We start from the raw sequence: 19,642 nt of genomic DNA, 5'->3' as shown, positions 1-19,642 counted from the left end.
CTATGATTTTTTGTATAAAGCACAATTATTTCCACATTTCCTTTGTTGATGCTTTCTACTCCTTTCTTTATCACCCCACTGCTTGGCTATTCGTTAAACTGAATTGTGGGTGTGGTGAGGGGTGTATTTATAGGCATTTTGAGGTTTGGGAAACTTTGCCCCTCCTGGTTGGATTGTATATCCTATATGTCACTAGCTCATGGACTCTTGCCAATATGAAAGAAATTAATTTATCAGGTAAGTTCTTACATAAATTATGTTTTTTTGTTTATGGGAGCTAAAATAGTGAGTTAGCTGTGTGTAGGAGTACCACGAAGCGGGGAACCGATGCTCCCCTTCGCTTAGCTCTTGTCTTGATTTAAATTTACCGTCCTTAGTAATATTTTTCCAGGTGTGTATAGGGATTTTAGGAACATAAAACAATGTGTGTTGGATAGGAGGAAGGAAAGGAAGCTCAGGATTATTGAATAGTGGGGTCAGTGGAGACGGTTTCGATGTATTGTCCTATTGTTTCATGTCAAAATGACTGCTGTGAAAAGGTCTATTACACCAGGTTTGTGCAAGACATGCTTGAGCATTACATAAACATGTGGTTTGAGTTTAATTCATCGGAAGCTTGCTAATAAGACCAACTTTCAGTCGCATCATTTCATTCAAAATGCCAAAGACCACAGAATTTGACAGGCACAAAATCATACTTTCTTTCATAAGATATGGAGAGTCCACGACGTCATCAATTACTAGTGTGAATATCACTCCTGACCAGCAGGAGGAGGCAAAGAGCACCACAGCAAAGATGTTAAGTGTCACACCCTACCCATAATGCCCAGTCATTCTCTTTGCCTCTGTTAAATGGAGGAGGTGAAGTTTGGTGTCTAAAGAAAATTGGATTTATTTTCTCTATTAGCAAGATTTTGGGTATAGCTGTAGTCCACATCACTTGTAAGGTGAGCCTTGCTACGTGTTTTTCCTAACATATTGCTGCCCTAGTATAGAAAGCCAGAGTAGGTTTACTCTGTTCTCTCTTTTTTCTACAGGTCTCTGTGAGGAGTATGTTTCCTCTCATACCTTGTGAGCTGTCTCCCTGCTGATTGCAGGTAAGTGCATCTTGTCTTCTAGGTAATGGAGCCTTGCACTTAGCAACATTATAACTGCTATTAATTTGAGGACATATTTATCCTTTATTAAGGATTATATTTGGCAGGATGCAGGCACTAAAGTGACAGAGACTAAGGGGTTAATTTCTCTTGGATAATTTATTGTTTGGATGGCTCAATTTATTGGGTTTGTGTGTAAATTGTTAGTGATTCTAACAGTTTTTTTGGCCAATCTCCCTTAGAGAGGGAATGCTTCTTAGCGGTTTTATTTTATAAGACTGACACAGAGCATAATAAGCCGTTGTAGAAGTGCGCTGTTTTGTGTATGGCACAGTTTTCTTTTAGCTGGTCATGTGACTCGTCTGCGTTTCTGCTCTATACTGTAGAGATCAGAGTGGTGGTTCATGTCGGAGCAGAATGCAGAGTCTCCTGATATTTTCTTCAAGCGGTAGAACAGCTTGGAATTTGGAGCTACGATTTTCTCATAGATGGTCAGGTAGGAGCACCTCAGCTAGCTTGAGGTGTAAAGGTGATCCTTATTGGAGGATATTTCTATTTTTAAAGTGACAGATTTATTATTTATTATATAATTTTATCTGTTTGTTTGGGGCCATGTCTGACACGGAGCAGGAATCTGCTATTTTGAATTCATGTCTATTGTGCTTAGAGGCCCAAATTGTTACCCCTATGCAATTTTGTTCCTCTTGTGTTAATAGGACATTACAATATAAAGATAAAGTTATTTTCGATGAGCCTGATGTCTCTTTTAGGATGATGCTGTTCAGGTAATACCAAAGCTTTCTCCTGTTACGTCCCAAGCCTCTATGGCGTCACATATATATAGTGCCCTGCAGTTCCTCTCAGCCTCCTGGAGGTGTCTGTTTGCCAGCAGATATTGCTGCACAGGTATCTTCTGCGGTATTATCTGCTTTTCCCATACTAAAGGGAAAACGGAAGAGGAAAATTAGAGAGTCAGATAGTAAGGTTCCTGTCTTGATAAAGGCCTAAGGAAGGGCCGAAATGCGTTGACATTTATGGTAAGCTTCATTCTGATTATTCATACAATATTTTATCATCATTGCACTATGTTGTATCTTTTTTATCCGCAGGATTAACACTAAAAGCACCTTAGGGGATAAGTTTTGGATACATCTGGATCGTCTCCACAATTGTATTTCTCAGCTTTCAAAACCACACTTAGAGGATTCATCACTAAGAAGGAACATTACACTCTAAACTCATCATTTGGATTTCATTGACACACCACTTTCCACATATATTTTTCATTTTTTCACTTTTATATATATATATATATTTTTTTCTTTGATTCATTTTTTCACTTTTCCATCGTTTTTCATTTTTTTACTTTTTTATTCATTCATTTTTTTTCATTTCTCATTTTTATTTTGTTTTTCCTATTTTCTTTTCTTTTATTTTTGCAATTTGCACTTTGATATCACTAACACAAATTTTCAGTTTAAACATTTTTGTATTTTTTGTATTTTATGAAATGTAACTTTCTAATATATTATCTCACATTTCCCACTAACTCTGGAAAGGAACTCACTATTCCTCAAGGATTCATTGTTTTTAACTCCTAATGGGATCAGGAAGACAATCATAAGTGGACTATTGGCTTTCCATTTGCACATACAGTATTATTGCATTTTCTGGACTTGAAATGTTTTGTTTTAGGGAATTTTAAGATATTGCTATAAGGTATTTTAAGATATTTTAAGGAATATAAAGACTTACAGATAATCACTACTATAATATCGGTACCCATTAAGGTATATGTCACATGGATCCATGTTTTTAATGAGTTGTTTTAAATGTGTTGGTAAATAAATGTAATTTTTTTTATACAACTATATATCCTTAGCCTTGCATTATAGGTGCTCCTTGGATCTTGGTTATATTTGCTTCCTCATAAGTCTTGTGAGGAGGATACGTCGGTAGCCTCTGAGAGTGAAATCTCAGATTCGGACAGAATAAGTCCTTCATCTGATGCTGAAGTTGTATCCTTGAACATCTTCGTGTATTGTTAAAGGAGGTTTTGGCTACTTTGGACGACTTCGACCCACCTGTCGTTGTAAACCCTAAGAAATCAAGGTAACTTAATAAATACTTTGATGTTCCTTCCTCTGTGGAAGTGTTTCCTGTTCCAGACCGTGCTACATAGATTATTGCGCAGAAATGGGAGAGGCCAGGGATACCTTTTCTCTTGCAAGGTGTATCCAGTCCACGGATTCATCCTTTACTTGTGGGATATTCTCATTCCCTACAGGAAGTGGCAAAGAGAGCACACAGCAAAGCTGTCCATATAGCTCCCCCTCTAGCTCCACCCCCCATTCATTCTCTATGCCGGCTCTAAGCACTAGGGTCTCTCTACGGGAGGGTAAAGTGAATGTGGTGTTAGAATTGTAGTTTTTATTATCTTCAATCAAAAGTTTGTTATTTTAAATGGTACCGGTTTGTATTATTTACTCTCTAGCAGAAAAGTGATGAAGATTTCTTAAGGAAAATGATTTTAGCATGTTGTAACTAAAATCCACTGCTGTTCCCACACAGGACTGAGGAGTACCAGAAAACTTCAGTTGGGGGGAACGGTTTGCAGGGTAATCTGCAATGAGGTATGTTCAGTCATTTATTTCTAGACAAGACTGAGATAATGCTAGAAGAGACTGACAATATCCCCATGAGGGGAGGGTAAGCTATGTTCACAGACTTAGTAAGGAATTGAATGCTTACATAACAGGGCTAATTATGCTGGTTGACACTGATTCAGGGCAATCGATTGTTTATTCAAGAAAAATATCGTTTGTAGACACTTTGAAAGTCCTTTTGGGGTTCTTTCTGGGGTTATTACCCACATGGCTGGTTTTTAGTCACTTAAGAGTGATTTACTAGGCCTCACAACTCCGGAGTAGAGTGGAGTAGAGTGGGAGGGGCAGTTAGAATTGCAGAGAAGTTCATGCTGATTCACATGGAGGGTCCTGCTGCTGTTTGAGGGCCTTATAGAAGCTTTATTCCCCCAAATCTGATCCCTAAGGGCAGGTAGGGCCACAGCAAGGCTGTGGCAAGGTGCTGTACTATTGTTAACCGGGTGTTGGCTTTAGGCTGCTCCGGTTTGGGCATTAAGGGGTTAATCATTTTGAAACTTGTGGTGCAATCTTATTAAGGCTTTAGGTACTGTGAAAATTTCAGGAGAATTGCTGCATTTTTCACTGTTTTGTAAAATTGTGTGCTCTTTTTATTTCTTAAAGGCACAGTAACGATTTTTTCAAATTGTGTTTTTTATTTGATTAAAGCCTGCTTGTATATATTACTAGTCTATTAAACATGTCTGACACTAAGGAAAATCCTTGTTCAATGTGTTTAGAAGCCATGGTGGAACCCCCTTTCAGCATGTGTCCCACTTGTACTGATATGTCTATACACTTTAAAGATCATATTGTTGCACTTACAAATGTGGCCCAAGATGATTCTCAGACTGAAGGTAACGAGAGTAGCCCGTCTGCCTCTCCCCAAGTGTCACAACCAGTTACGCCTGCGCAAGCGACGCCTAGTACCTCTAGTGCGTCTAACCCTTTTACATTACAAGACTTAGCGGCAGTCATGGATAATTCTCTTACAGCCTTCTTATCTAAACTGCCCGTGTTATCCGCAAAGCGTGATAGCTCCGTTTTAAGAACAGATTATGAGCATTCTGACGCTTTGGTAGCCGTATCCGATATACCCTCACAACGCTCTGAAGTGGGACCGAGGGATTTGATGTCTGAGGGAGAAGTCTCTGATTCAGGAAGGGTTCCTCCTCAGACAGATTCAGATACATTGGCTTTTAAATTTAAACTAGAACACCTCCGCGTTTTGCTTAGGGAGGTATTAGCTACTCTGGATGACTGCGACCCTTTGGTGATCCCAGAGAAATTGTGTAAAATGGATAAGTACCTAGAGGTCCCGGTTTACACGGATACGTTTCCGGTCCCTAAGAGGATTGCGGATATCGTTACTAGGGAGTGGGATAGACCAGGTGTTCCCTTTGCTCCCCCTCCTGTTTTTAAGAAAATGTTCCCCATACCTGACCCTGTGCGGGACTCGTGGCAGACGGTCCCTAAGGTGGAGGGGGCTATTTCTACACTTGCTAAACACACAACCATACCAATTGAAGACAGTTGTGCTTTTAAAGACCCTATGGATAAGAAGTTAGAGGGTTTACTTAAGAAAATTTTTGTTCAACAAGGTTTTCTTCTCCAACCTATTGCCTGCATTATTCCTGTAACTACTGCAGCTGCTTTCTGGTTTGAGGCGCTGGAAGACTCGCTCCAGACGGAGACCTCATATGAGGAAATTATGGATAGAATTAAGGCTCTAAAGCTGGCTAATTCTTTTATCACTGACGCCGCTTTCCAAATAGCTAAGTTAGCGGCGAAAAATTCAGGTTTCGCCATTTTGGCGCGCAGGGCGCTATGGCTAAAGTCCTGGTCGGCCGATGTGTCGTCTAAATCCAAGCTTTTGAACATCCCTTTCAAAGGAAAGACCCTCTTCGGGCCTGAATTGAAAGAGATTATTTCAGATATCACCTGGGGAAAAGGCCATGCTCTCCCTCAGGACAAGCCCTTTAAGACAAAGGACAAGGCTAATTTTCGTCCTTTCGCAATTTCAGGAACGGCCCGCTTCATCCTCTCTGGCTGCAAAGCAAGAGGGTAACACTTCACAGCCCAAGGCAACCTGGAAACCTTACCAGGGCTGGAATAAGGGTAAACAGGCCAAAAAGCCTGCAGCTGCCACCAAGACAGCATGAAGGGTTAGCCCCCGATCCGGGACCGGATCTAGTAGGGGAGGCAGACTTTCTCTCTTCGTTCAGGCCTGGGCAAGAGATGTACACGATCCTTGGGCATTAGAGATTGTAGCCCAGGGATACCTTCTAGAATTCAAGGACTCTCCTCCAAGGGGAAGGTTCCACATTTCTCGTCTGTCTACAGATCAGACAAAGAAAGAAGTTCCAATTGCAGAACAAGGACTGGGGTTTTACTCAAACCTGTTTGTGGTTCCCAAAAAAGAAGGAACTTTCAGACCAATCCTGGATCTCAAAATTCTAAACAAATTCCTCAGAGTCCCATCATTCAAGATGGAGACCATTCGGACAATCTTACCAATGATCCAGGAGGGTCAATATATGACTACCGTGGATCTAAAGGATGCGTATCTGCATATTCCTATCCACAAAGATCATCACCAGTTTCTCAGGTTCGCCTTTCTGGACAAGCATTATCAGTTTGTGGCTCTTGCTTTCGGGTTGGCCACTGCTCCCAGAATTTTCACAAAGGTGCTAGGGTCCCTCCTGGCGGTTCTAAGACCGCGGGGCATAGCAGTGGCGCCTTACTTAGACGACATCTTAATTCAGGCGTCGACTTTCCAAAGAACCAAATCTCACACGGAGATCGTATTGGCCTTTCTGAGGTCTCACGGGTGGAAGGTGAACATAAAAAAGAGTTCTCTCTTCCCCCTCACAAGAGTTCCATTCCTAGGAACTCTGATAGACTCGGTAGAAATGAAAATATTTCTGACGGAGGTCAGAAAGTTAAAACTGTTAACTACTTGCCGAGCTCTTAATTCCATTCCTCGGCCATCTGTAGCTCAGTGCATGGAGACAATCAGACTAATGGTAGCGGCAATGGACATAGTCCATTTTGCTCGGATACACCTCAGACCACTGCAACTATGCATGCTCAAACAGTGGAATGGGGATTATGCAGATTTCAGTTGGACCAGGAGACCAGAGATTCTCTTCTCTGGTGGTTGTCTCAGGATCACCTGTCTCAGGGAATATGTTTCCGCAGACCAGAGTGGATCATTGTAACGACCGACGCCAGTCTGTTAGGCTGGGGTGCGGTCTGGGACTCCCTGAAAGCTCAGGGCTTATGGTCTTGGGAAGAAACTCTTCTCCCGATAAACATTCTGGAACTGAGGGCGATATTCAACGCTCTTCAGGCATGGCCTCAACTAGCTGTGGCCAAATACATCAGATTTCAGTCGGACAACATCACGACTGTAGCTTACGTCAATCATCAGGGGGGAACAAAGAGTTCCCTAGCAATGACGGAAGTAACCAAAATAATCAGGTGGGCGGAGGATCACTCCTGCCATCTCTCAGCAATTCACATCCCAGGAGTAGACAACTGGGAGGCGGATTTTCTAAGTCGTCAGACTTTTCACCCGGGGGAGTGGGAACTCCACCCGGAGGCATTTGCCCAGCTGACTCAGCTTTGGGGCACTCCAGAGTTGGATCTGATGGCGTCCCGTCAGAACACCAAACTTCCTCTCTACGGGTCCAGGTCCCGGGATCCCAAGGCGGTATTGATAGATGCTCTAGCAGCGCCTTGGTCCTTCAATCTGGCTTATGTTTTTCCTCTCCTCCCGCGTCTGGTTGCCAGAATCAAGCAGGAGAAGGCTTCGGTGATTCTGATAGCGCCTGCGTGGCCACGCAGGACTTGGTATGCAGACCTAGTGGACATGTCATCTGTCCCACCATGGAAATTGCCAATGAGGCAGGATCTTCTGATACAGGGTCCGTTCAAGCATCCAAATTTAGTTTCTTTACGTCTGACTGCTTGGAGATTGAACGCTTAATTCTATCAAAGCGTGGGTTCTCTGAGTCAGTTATAGATACTCTGATTCAGGCTAGAAAACCTGTCACCAGGAAAATCTACCATAAGATATGGCAGGAATATCTTTGTTGGTATGAATCCAAGGGTTACTCATGGAGTAAGATTAGGATTCCCAGGATATTGTCTTTTCTCCAAGAAGGATTGGAGAAAGGATTGTCAGCTAGTTCCTTAAAAGAACAAATATCTGCTTTGTCTACTCTGTTACACAAGTGTCTGGCAGAGGTACCAGACGTTCAAGCGTTTGTTCAGGCTTTAGTCAGAATCAAGCCTGTCTATAAACCTGTGGCTCCGCCATGGAGTTTGAATCTAATTCTTTCAGTTCTTCAAGGGGTTCCGTTTGAACCTTTACATTCCATAGACATTAAGTTGTTATCTTGGAAAGTTTTGTTTTTGATAGCTATCTCTTCTGCTAGAAGAGTTTCAGAATTATCTGCCTTACAGTGTGATTCACCTTACCTGGTGTTCCTCGCAGATAAGGTAGTTTTGCGTACCAAGCCTGGTTTTCTTTCTAAAGTTGTTTCTAACAAGAATATTAACCAGGAAATAGTTGTTCCTTCTCTGTGTCCTAATCCATCTTCGAAGAAGGAACGTCTATTACACAATCTTGATGTAGTTCGTGCTTTAAAGTTCTATTTACAAGCAACTAAGGATTTCAGACAAACATCTTCTTTGTTTGTTATCTATTCTCGTAAGAGGAGAGGTCAGAAAGCGACTGCTACCTCTCTTTCCTTTTGGCTGAAAAGCATCATCCGTTTGGCCTATGAGACTGCTGGCCAGCAGCCTCCTGAATTACTGCTCATTCTACCAGAGCAGTGGCTTCCACATGGGATTTCAAAAATGAGGCTTCTGTTGAACAGATTTGTAAGGCAGCGACTTGGTCTTCACTGCATACTTTTGCCAAATTTTACAAATTCGATACTTTTGCTTCTTCGGAGGCTATTTTTGGGAGAAAGGTTTTGCAAGCAGTGGTGCCTTCCGTTTAAGGTACCTGTCTTGTTCCCTCCCTTCATCCGTGTCCTAAAGCTTTGGTATTGGTATCCCACAAGTAAAGGATGAATCCGTGGACTGGATACACCTTGCAAGAGAAAACAGAATTCATGCTTACCTGATAAATTACTTTCTCTTGCAGTGTATCCAGTCCACGGCCCGCCCTGGCATTTAAGTCAGGTAAAAAATTTTTTGCTTAAACTACAGTCACCACTGAACCCTATGGTTTCTCCTTTTTCTTCCTAACCTTTGGTCGAATGACTAGGGGGTGGAGCTAGAGGGGGAGCTATATGGACAGCTTTGCTGTGTGCTCTCTTTGCCACTTCCTGTAGGGAATGAGAATATCCCACAAGTAAAGGATGAATCCGTGGACTGGATACACCGCAAGAGAAAGTAATTTATCAGGTAAGCATAAATTCTGCCTAAGGTAGAAGGGGCCATTTCTACTCTGGCTAAGAGAACTACTATTCCTATAGAGGATAGGTGCTCTTTTAATGATCCAATGGATTAAAAGCTGGAGGCAATGGCAACCTGCAGTTTGTATTGCCACTGTGTCTAGTGCAGCATCTTATTGGTATGATGCCTTGTCTGATTCTCTTCAAGTAGAGACTCCTTTGGAGGAGATCCAAGACAGGATTAAAGCTCTCAAGCTAGCCAACTCCTTTATTTCTGATGCTACTATGCAAGTTATCAAACTGGGAGCCAAGATATCTGGCTTCACAGTGCTAGCTTGCAGGGCATTGTGGCTGAAACTTTGGTCAGCGGATGTTACGTCTAAGTCCAAGCTTCTAGCGCTTCCTTACAAGGGTAAGACCTTGTTTGGACCTGGTCTAGCTGAAATAATTTCTGATATTACTGGTGGTAAAGGGTCTTTTCTACCACAAGACAAGAAGAATAGACCTAAAGGACGTCAAAGTAATTTTCGTTCCTTTCCTAACTTCAAAGGAAAGTCTTCCTCTCCCTCTTCCAAGCAGGAACAGTCCAAGTCTTATTCTAGACCTAAAATGCCTCAACAAGTTTCTCAGGGTACCGTCCTTTAAAATGGAAACCATTTGTTCCATTCTTCCTTTGGTCCAAGAGGGTCAGTTCATGACGACCATAGACCTGAAGGACGCATATCTTCATGTTTCCATCCACAGGGATCATCACAAATTCCTGAGATTCACATTTCTAGATAAACACTTTCAGTTTGTGGCTCTTCCGTTTGACCTTGCCACAGCTCCCAGAATTTTCTCAAAGGTTCTGGGGACTCTCTGGGCAGTGATCAGGTGTCAGGGAATTGCAGTGGCGCCATACCTGGATGACATATTGGTTCAGACGCCATATTTTCAACAAGCAAACTCTCATACAGAGATCTTGTTGTCTTTTCTACGTTCCCACGGTTAAAAAGTAAATCTGGAAAAGAGTTCCCTTGTTCCAGCTACAAGGGTGGTTTTCTTAGGGACCATAATAGATTCCCTATCTATGAAAATTTTTCTGACGGAGGTAAGAAAATCCAAAATTCCCTCCTCTTGCCTCTCTCTTCAGTCCACTGTTCGGTCATCAGTGGCTTAATGTGTGGAGGTAATTGGTCTGATGGTTGCTTCCATGGACATCATTCCCTTTGCTCGATTCCATTTGAGAGCTCTGCAGTTATGCATGCTCAGTCAATAGAACAGGAACCATTCGGATCTGTCTCAGAGGATAGATCTAGATCAGTCGACAAGAGACTCTCTCTCATGGTGGCTTTTGTCAGGAGCATCTGTCTCGGGCACATGCTTCCGGAGACCTTCCTGGGTAATTGTAACCATGGAAGCCAGCCTCCTGGGCTGGGGAGCAGTCTGGGACTAGTTAAAAGCACAGGGCCTATGGACTCGGGAGGAGTCTGCTCTCCCCATAAATATCTTGGAGTTGAGAGCGATTTACTATGCTCTGATGGCTTGGCCTCAGTTGTCCTTAGCCTGGTTTATCAGGTGCCAGTCGGACAATATCACCTCAGTAGCTTACATCAACCACCAGGGAGGAACTCGGAGTTCCTTAGCCATGAAGGAGGTGGCTTGGATTGTTCAGTGGGCGGGAGCTCACAATTGCTGTCTATCTGCCATCCACATTCCAGGGGTGGAGAACTGGGAAGCAGATTTGCTGAGCAGACAGACATTTCATCCCGGGTAGTGGGCTCTTCACCTAGAAGTGTTCTCCAGGTTAACTCTCAGATGGGGGTGCCGGAGTTGGATCTGATTGCATCTTCTACCTTGGAGGTTGCCTCTGAGGAAGGACCTTCTAACTCAGGGTCCATTCTTTCTTCCAAATCTCTGAAGCTGACTGCTTGGAGTCGGTCATTGAGACCCTGATTCAGGCTCGCAAGCCTGTTACTAGGAAGATTTACCATGAGATATGGAGTAAATTTCTTTATTGGTGTGAATCAAAGGGCTACTCTTGGAGTAGGGTCAGGATTCCTAGGATTTTCTATTTTCTCCAGGAAGGTCTGGAGAAGGGTTTGTCAGTCAGTACTCTGAAGGGTCCGATTTCTGCATTATCGATTTTGTTACACAAGCGTCTGGCAGATTTGCCAGATGTGCAATTCTTTTGTCAGGCCCTGGTCAGAATCAGGCCTGTGTTTAAGTCTGTGGCTCCTCCTTGGAGCCTTAACCTTGTTCTTAAAGTTTTGCAGCAGGCTCCGTTTGAGCCATTGCATTCCATAGATATTAAGTTGTTTTCTTCCTAAAGTGGTTTCGGATAGAAATATTAATCAGGAAATTGTTGTTCCTTCTGTATGTCCTCATCCTTCTTTTTATAAGGAACATCTGTTGCACAACTTGGACGTAGTGCGCACTCTAAAATTCTACCTTCAGGCGACTAAGGATTTTCCCCAGTCCTCTGCCCTGTTTATTTGTTTCTCTGGAAAGCATAAAGGTCAGAAGGCTACTGCTACTTATCTTTCCCTCTGGTTGAGAAGTATAATTCGTTTTGCTTATGAGACCACTGGTCAGCAGCCTCCTGAGAGAATTACGGCTCATTCCACGAGGGCTGTCTCCTCTTGTTGGGCTTTCAAAAATGAAGCATCTATGGAACAGATTTGCAAGGCTGCAACTTGGTCCTCTCTGCATACTTTTTCAAAATTTTCAAAATTTGATACTTTTGCTTTGGCTGAGGCTTCTTTTGGAAGAAAGGTTCTTCAAGCGGTGGTGCCTTCTGTTTAGGTTTGCCTGTCTTGTTTTCCCTCCCTAGTCATCTGTGTCCTCTAGCTTGGGTGTTGGTTCCCACTAGTAATTGATGATGTTGTGGACTCTCCATATTTTAGGAAAGAAAACAAAATATATGCCTACCTGATAAATGTATTTATTTCCGGATATGGAGAGTCCACGACCCCACACTTTAATTTAAGACAGTTATTTTTGACTAATCCTCAGGCACCGCTACACCTTTGTGTTATTCCTTTTTCCCATTTTCCTTCGGTCGAATGACGGGATTATGGGTAGGGGAGTGACACTTAACAGCTTTGCTGTGGTGCTCTTTGCCTACTCCTGCTGGTCAGGAGTGATATTCCCACTAGTAATTTATGACGTCATGGACTCTCCATATCTGGAAATAAATACATTTATAAGGTAAGCATAACTTTTGTTTTTGCATCAGCAAGACCACTCTCAAAGGAAAATCAGCAAACACACTGGATACTCAAGATTTGGTATTCAAAATCAGGAGAGGTCAAGGACAAAAGAAGGACTGGGAGGCCAAGAAAAGTTTCAAAATCTGATGAGAAGTTTCTCAGAGTTTCTTCTTTGAGAGACCGGAAGAAGTCCAGCAAGGACCTGACTCAGCATCTGGCAGCTTTATCAGGATGCCAAGTTGACCCTTCTACAGTCCGAAGAAGCTTGATCAGGAATGGTCTTTGTGGAAGGGTAGCAGCCAAGAAACCACTTTTTCGGAAGGAGAAGAGGGTGAAAAGGCTAAAGCTCACAAAGATTGGCATGAAGAGCAGTGGACAAGAGTATTATGGAATGGTGAATCTAAGTTTGAAATTGTTGGGTGCAATTATTGACAATATGTGAGAAGAAGAGTTAGAGAGAGATGGAAGAATAAGTGCTTGTGGACTTCAGTGAAACATGGTGGAGCATCTGTCCTGATTTAGGGCTGTATTTCTGCCAGTGGTGTTGGTGATATTGTCCATATTGATGGGATCATTAATGCAGAAAAGTACATACAGGTTTTAATTCATCATGCCATTCCTTCTGGAAAGTACCTGATTGGGAATAGTTTTATTTTTCAGCATGATAATGATCCCAAGCACACTGCTAATGCAGTAAATCATATTTGGAGAGCAAAACAGCTGATAAAACACTGGCAGTCATTTGAATATTATAGAGGCAGTATGGGATCACCTGGACAGAGAAATAAATAAAAGAGAACCTAAATCTAAAGAAGAACTCTGGGAAGTTTTGAAAGAAGCCTGGTATAATAAATACAAGTTTTAAAAAAAAGGCTTGTGCGGGCGATATGGGGTTTTTAAGCTCCATACCGCACCAAAAACAAGGGCTGATTTGACGTGCTCGTGCACGCTTTTCCTATAGACATCAATGGCAGAGCGGGTCAGAAAAAAGAAAGAAAATCTCCGTAACACAGCCCCATTGATGTCTATGGGGAAAAAGAAAATACGGTTTAAACCTAACACCCTAACATAAACCCTACGTCTAAACACCCCTAATCTGCTGCCCCTGACATCGCCGACACCTACATAAAGTAATTAACCCCTAATCTGCCGCTCCTGATATTGCCGCCACCTAAATAAAGGTATTAACCCATAATCTGCCGGTTCCAATATTGCCACCACTATACTAAAGTTTTTAACCCCTATTCCGCCGCACCCCAACATCGCCCACACTATAATAAAAATATTAACCCCTATTCCGCTGCTCCCCGACATTGCCGCAACTTAATAAAGCTATTAACTCCTAAACCTCTGGCCTCCCACATCACTACCACTAAATAAACAACAACCTAAATTAAACTATTCTTCTGTGTCCTCTAGCTTGGGTGTTGGTTCCCACTAGTAATTGATGATGTTGTGGACTCTCCATATTTTAGGAAAGAAAACAAAATATATGCCTACCTGATAAATGTATTTATTTCCGGATATGGAGAGTCCACGACCCCACACTTTAATTTAAGACAGTTATTTTTGACTAATCCTCAGGCACCGCTACACCTTTGTGTTATTCCTTTTTCCCATTTTCCTTCGGTCGAATGACGGGATTATGGGTAGGGGAGTGACACTTAACAGCTTTGCTGTGGTGCTCTTTGCCTACTCCTGCTGGTCAGGAGTGATATTCCCACTAGTAATTTATGACGTCATGGACTCTCCATATCTGGAAATAAATACATTTATAAGGTAAGCATAAATTTTGTTTTTGCATCAGCAAGACCACTCTCAAAGGAAAATCAGCAAACACACTGGATACTCAAGATTTGGTATTCAAAATCAGGAGAGGTCAAGGACAAAAGAAGGACTGGGAGGCCAAGAAAAGTTTCAAAATCTGATGAGAAGTTTCTCAGAGTTTCTTCTTTGAGAGACCGGAAGAAGTCCAGCAAGGACCTGACTCAGCATCTGGCAGCTTTATCAGGATGCCAAGTTGACCCTTCTACAGTCCGAAGAAGCTTGATCAGGAATGGTCTTTGTGGAAGGGTAGCAGCCAAGAAACCACTTTTTCGGAAGGAGAAGAGGGTGAAAAGGCTAAAGCTCACAAAGATTGGCATGAAGAGCAGTGGACAAGAGTATTATGGAATGGTGAATCTAAGTTTGAAATTGTTGGGTGCAATTATTGACAATATGTGAGAAGAAGAGTTAGAGAGAGATGGAAGAATAAGTGCTTGTGGACTTCAGTGAAACATGGTGGAGCATCTGTCCTGATTTAGGGCTGTATTTCTGCCAGTGGTGTTGGTGATATTGTCCATATTGATGGGATCATTAATGCAGAAAAGTACATACAGGTTTTAATTCATCATGCCATTCCTTCTGGAAAGTACCTGATTGGGAATAGTTTTATTTTTCAGCATGATAATGATCCCAAGCACACTGCTAATGCAGTAAATCATATTTGGAGAGCAAAACAGCTGATAAAACACTGGCAGTCATTTGAATATTATAGAGGCAGTATGGGATCACCTGGACAGAGAAATAAATAAAAGAGAACCTAAATCTAAAGAAGAACTCTGGGAAGTTTTGAAAGAAGCCTGGTATAATAAATACAAGTTTTAAAAAAAAGGCTTGTGCGGGCGATATGGGGTTTTTAAGCTCCATACCGCACCAAAAACAAGGGCTGATTTGACGTGCTCGTGCACGCTTTTCCTATAGACATCAATGGCAGAGCGGGTCAGAAAAAAGAAAGAAAATCTCCGTAACACAGCCCCATTGATGTCTATGGGGAAAAAGAAAATACGGTTTAAACCTAACACCCTAACATAAACCCTACGTCTAAACACCCCTAATCTGCTGCCCCTGACATCGCCGACACCTACATAAAGTAATTAACCCCTAATCTGCCGCTCCTGATATTGCCGCCACCTAAATAAAGGTATTAACCCATAATCTGCCGGTTCCAATATTGCCACCACTATACTAAAGTTTTTAACCCCTATTCCGCCGCACCCCAACATCGCCCACACTATAATAAAAATATTAACCCCTATTCCGCTGCTCCCCGACATTGCCGCAACTTAATAAAGCTATTAACTCCTAAACCTCTGGCCTCCCACATCACTACCACTAAATAAACAACAACCTAAATTAAACTATTCTTCTGTGTCCTCTAGCTTGGGTGTTGGTTCCCACTAGTAATTGATGATGTTGTGGACTCTCCATATTTTAGGAAAGAAAACAAAATATATGCCTACCTGATAAATGTATTTATTTCCGGATATGGAGAGTCCACGACCCCACACTTTAATTTAAGACAGTTATTTTTGACTAATCCTCAGGCACCGCTACACCTTTGTGTTATTCCTTTTTCCCATTTTCCTTCGGTCGAATGACGGGATTATGGGTAGGGGAGTGACACTTAACAGCTTTGCTGTGGTGCTCTTTGCCTACTCCTGCTGGTCAGGAGTGATATTCCCACTAGTAATTTATGACGTCATGGACTCTCCATATCTGGAAATAAATACATTTATAAGGTAAGCATAAATTTTGTTTTTGCATCAGCAAGACCACTCTCAAAGGAAAATCAGCAAACACACTGGATACTCAAGATTTGGTATTCAAAATCAGGAGAGGTCAAGGACAAAAGAAGGACTGGGAGGCCAAGAAAAGTTTCAAAATCTGATGAGAAGTTTCTCAGAGTTTCTTCTTTGAGAGACCGGAAGAAGTCCAGCAAGGACCTGACTCAGCATCTGGCAGCTTTATCAGGATGCCAAGTTGACCCTTCTACAGTCCGAAGAAGCTTGATCAGGAATGGTCTTTGTGGAAGGGTAGCAGCCAAGAAACCACTTTTTCGGAAGGAGAAGAGGGTGAAAAGGCTAAAGCTCACAAAGATTGGCATGAAGAGCAGTGGACAAGAGTATTATGGAATGGTGAATCTAAGTTTGAAATTTTTGGGTGCAATTATTGACAATATGTGAGAAGAAGAGTTAGAGAGAGATGGAAGAATAAGTGCTTGTGGACTTCAGTGAAACATGGTGGAGCATCTGTCCTGATTTAGGGCTGTATTTCTGCCAGTGGTGTTGGTGATATTGTCCATATTGATGGGATCATTAATGCAGAAAAGTACATACAGGTTTTAATTCATCATGCCATTCCTTCTGGAAAGTACCTGATTGGGAATAGTTTTATTTTTCAGCATGATAATGATCCCAAGCACACTGCTAATGCAGTAAATCATATTTGGAGAGCAAAACAGCTGATAAAACACTGGCAGTCATTTGAATATTATAGAGGCAGTATGGGATCACCTGGACAGAGAAAAAAATAAAAGAGAACCTAAATCTAAAGAAGAACTCTGGGAAGTTTTGAAAGAAGCCTGGTATAATAAATACAAGTTTTAAAAAAACAGGTTTGTGCGGGCGATATGGGGTTTTTAAGCTCCATACCGCACCAAAAACAAGGGCTGATTTGACGTGCTCGTGCATGCTTTTCCTATAGACATCAATGGCAGAGCGGGTCAGAAAAAAGAAAGAAAATCTCCGTAACACAGCCCCATTGATGTCTATGGGGAAAAAGAAAATACGGTTTAAACCTAACACCCTAACATAAACCCTACGTCTAAACACCCCTAATCTGCTGCCCCTGACATCGCCGACACCTACATAAAGTAATTAACCCCTAATCTGCCGCTCCTGATATTGCCGCCACCTAAATAAAGGTATTAACCCATAATCTGCCGGTTCCAATATTGCCACCACTATACTAAAGTTTTTAACCCCTATTCCGCCGCACCCCAACATCGCCCACACTATAATAAAAATATTAACCCCTATTCCGCTGCTCCCCGACATTGCCGCAACTTAATAAAGCTATTAACTCCTAAACCTCTGGCCTCCCACATCACTACCACTAAATAAACAACAACCTAAATTAAACTATTAACCCCTAACCCTAACGTAACCCTAATCCTAACGTAACCCTAACGTAACCCTGACCCTAACACCCCCTAACTTTAACATAATTAAAATATAGCTAAATTAAACTTCCAATTATTAACTAAATAATACCTATTTAAAACTAAATACCTGTGAAATAAAACCAAAGCTAGTTATATTGTAGCTAGCTTAGGTTTTATTTTTATTTCACAGGTAAGTTTGTATTTATTTTAACTAGGTAGACTACTTAGTAAATAGTTATTTACTATTTAATAACTACCTAGTTAAAATAAATACAAACTTACCTGTCAAATAAAACTTAATCTACCTTACACTAAAACCTAACATTGCAGAAAATAAAAAAAACTACCATTACAAAAAATTATCCAAAAAAATAAAAATTATTCCTATTCTAATACCCTTTAAAAAAGGGGGCCGTTAAATTGCCTTTTGTAGGGCATTGCCCTAAGTTAAACAGCTATTTTGCTACAAAAAACACATCCCTTAACAGTATACAAACCCCCACCCCCCAAACTAACAAGGGCCCTTAAAAGGGCAATGATTTAGGTGTATGCACTGTTATTCATAAAAATATAAAGAGTCTTGTTTGTTAAAGGTAACTTGTAAATATGTCCTTATAAGGCCACTGCAAAAATTTTGACTGTTTGTAAAGATAGATATGTGACGGTGTTCCCCAAACAACCCCCACAATTTAATTCTCAAGGAAACCACTCCCAGACATCCGTATATAAATAAATTGACTCACCACTATTCAGTTTCTTGGTGAAATGCTTCCTCAGGTTCGGATGCTGTGTCCAGTGTTTATGTGAACAGTTAAGCCAGATTTTGCACCTCTTCCATGTATAATCCAGGTATCCTTATTTTCTGCCTGCCAATTTTACTTTTGGGGCCATAAAAAAGTCCACATAAATCCCTTGGAAGAAAAACAGTCTAATGCAGTGTGCTGCCAGCTCACCAACCGCAGTTAGTATCCATATCCTGTGCTCACTGTTTGGCCAAGTGATAAGCTAAGCTTCAGAAAAAATGTATAACAGGAGCACCAGGTATAAGGATAAAACATTAAACTTTATTAGAACACAAAGGGTGTCATAACCCCTGGATAAGAGCATACATATATAATAGTCAAACAGATGAAAAAGGCTGACCGGTTTCGGCTGTTGCCTTACTCCTAGCCTGCTTAAAACTGTCTTGCAGTTCCCTGATTTAAAAACCATCATCTGCAATCCTATTGGTTCAAGAACTCACGCCCCTAATTAGTATTCCCTTCAGCTTTAATCAATCAACCCTCATTCAATTACGGCTGAATTTTCCCTATTGTTTTTGTTTTTCTTATACACATGTTTAGCATTTTTAACATTTTACTTCTAACTTTCTACTTATCACTAGTGTTGAGAAAGAAAAAGAAATCTAATCTAGAATAAACTACCAATGGTCCTTAAAAGGGCCTTTTGTAGGGCATTGCCCTAAGTTAAACAGCTCTTTTACCTTTTAAAACAATACAAAGACCCACTAACATTGCAAAACCCCCCCCCAAAACCCACAAAATAAAAAATCTAAAAAACCTTAACTACCAATTGCCCTAAGAAATGGCATTTGGATGGACATTGCCCTTATAAGGGAATTTAGCTCTTTCACATGCCCAAACCGTAAACTAACAAAAAAAAAACCCACCCAAAAACCCTTAAAAAAACCTAACACTAACCTCCGACGATCCACTTACAGTTTTTGAAGTCCCGCTTGAACTCTCTTCATCCCGGTAGAGAAGTCCTCATCCAGGCGGCAAGAAGTCTTCATCCAGACGGCCTCTTCAAACTTCATCCCGGCGGTGAAGTCCTGATTTGAACAGTTAATAGGATTTAAGCAGCTCTCATTCTATTGGCTGATTAATCTTCCAATAGAATTAGAGCTGCTTAAATCCTATTGGCTGATTTGAACAGCCAATAGGATTCTAGCAGCTCTAATTCCTATTGGCTGATTCAAAATTTTCAGCCAATAGGAATGCAAGGATGCCATCTTGGATCAGGGACCTTGCATTGAAGATTTAGTGTACGGCGGCGACGGTATGAAGAGGATGCTCCGCGCCGGATGTCTTCAGGATGGACCCCCTCCACGACGCCGGGATCAAGATAGAAGATGCCGTCTGGATGAAGATTGAAGAGGCCATCTGGATGAAGACTTCTCGCCGCTTGGATGAGGACTTCGCCGTCGGTATAAAGATTGAAGAGGTTGTCTGGATGAAGACTTCTTGCTGCCTGGATGAGGACTTCTCCGCCGGGTTGAAGATCATTCATACGGGACTTCAAAAACTGTAAGTGGATC

This window comes from Bombina bombina, chromosome 5, assembly GCF_027579735.1.
Source record: "Bombina bombina isolate aBomBom1 chromosome 5, aBomBom1.pri, whole genome shotgun sequence".
NCBI classification, from domain to species: Eukaryota; Metazoa; Chordata; class Amphibia; order Anura; family Bombinatoridae; genus Bombina; species Bombina bombina.
Note: the sequence above shows the minus strand (reverse complement) of the source record.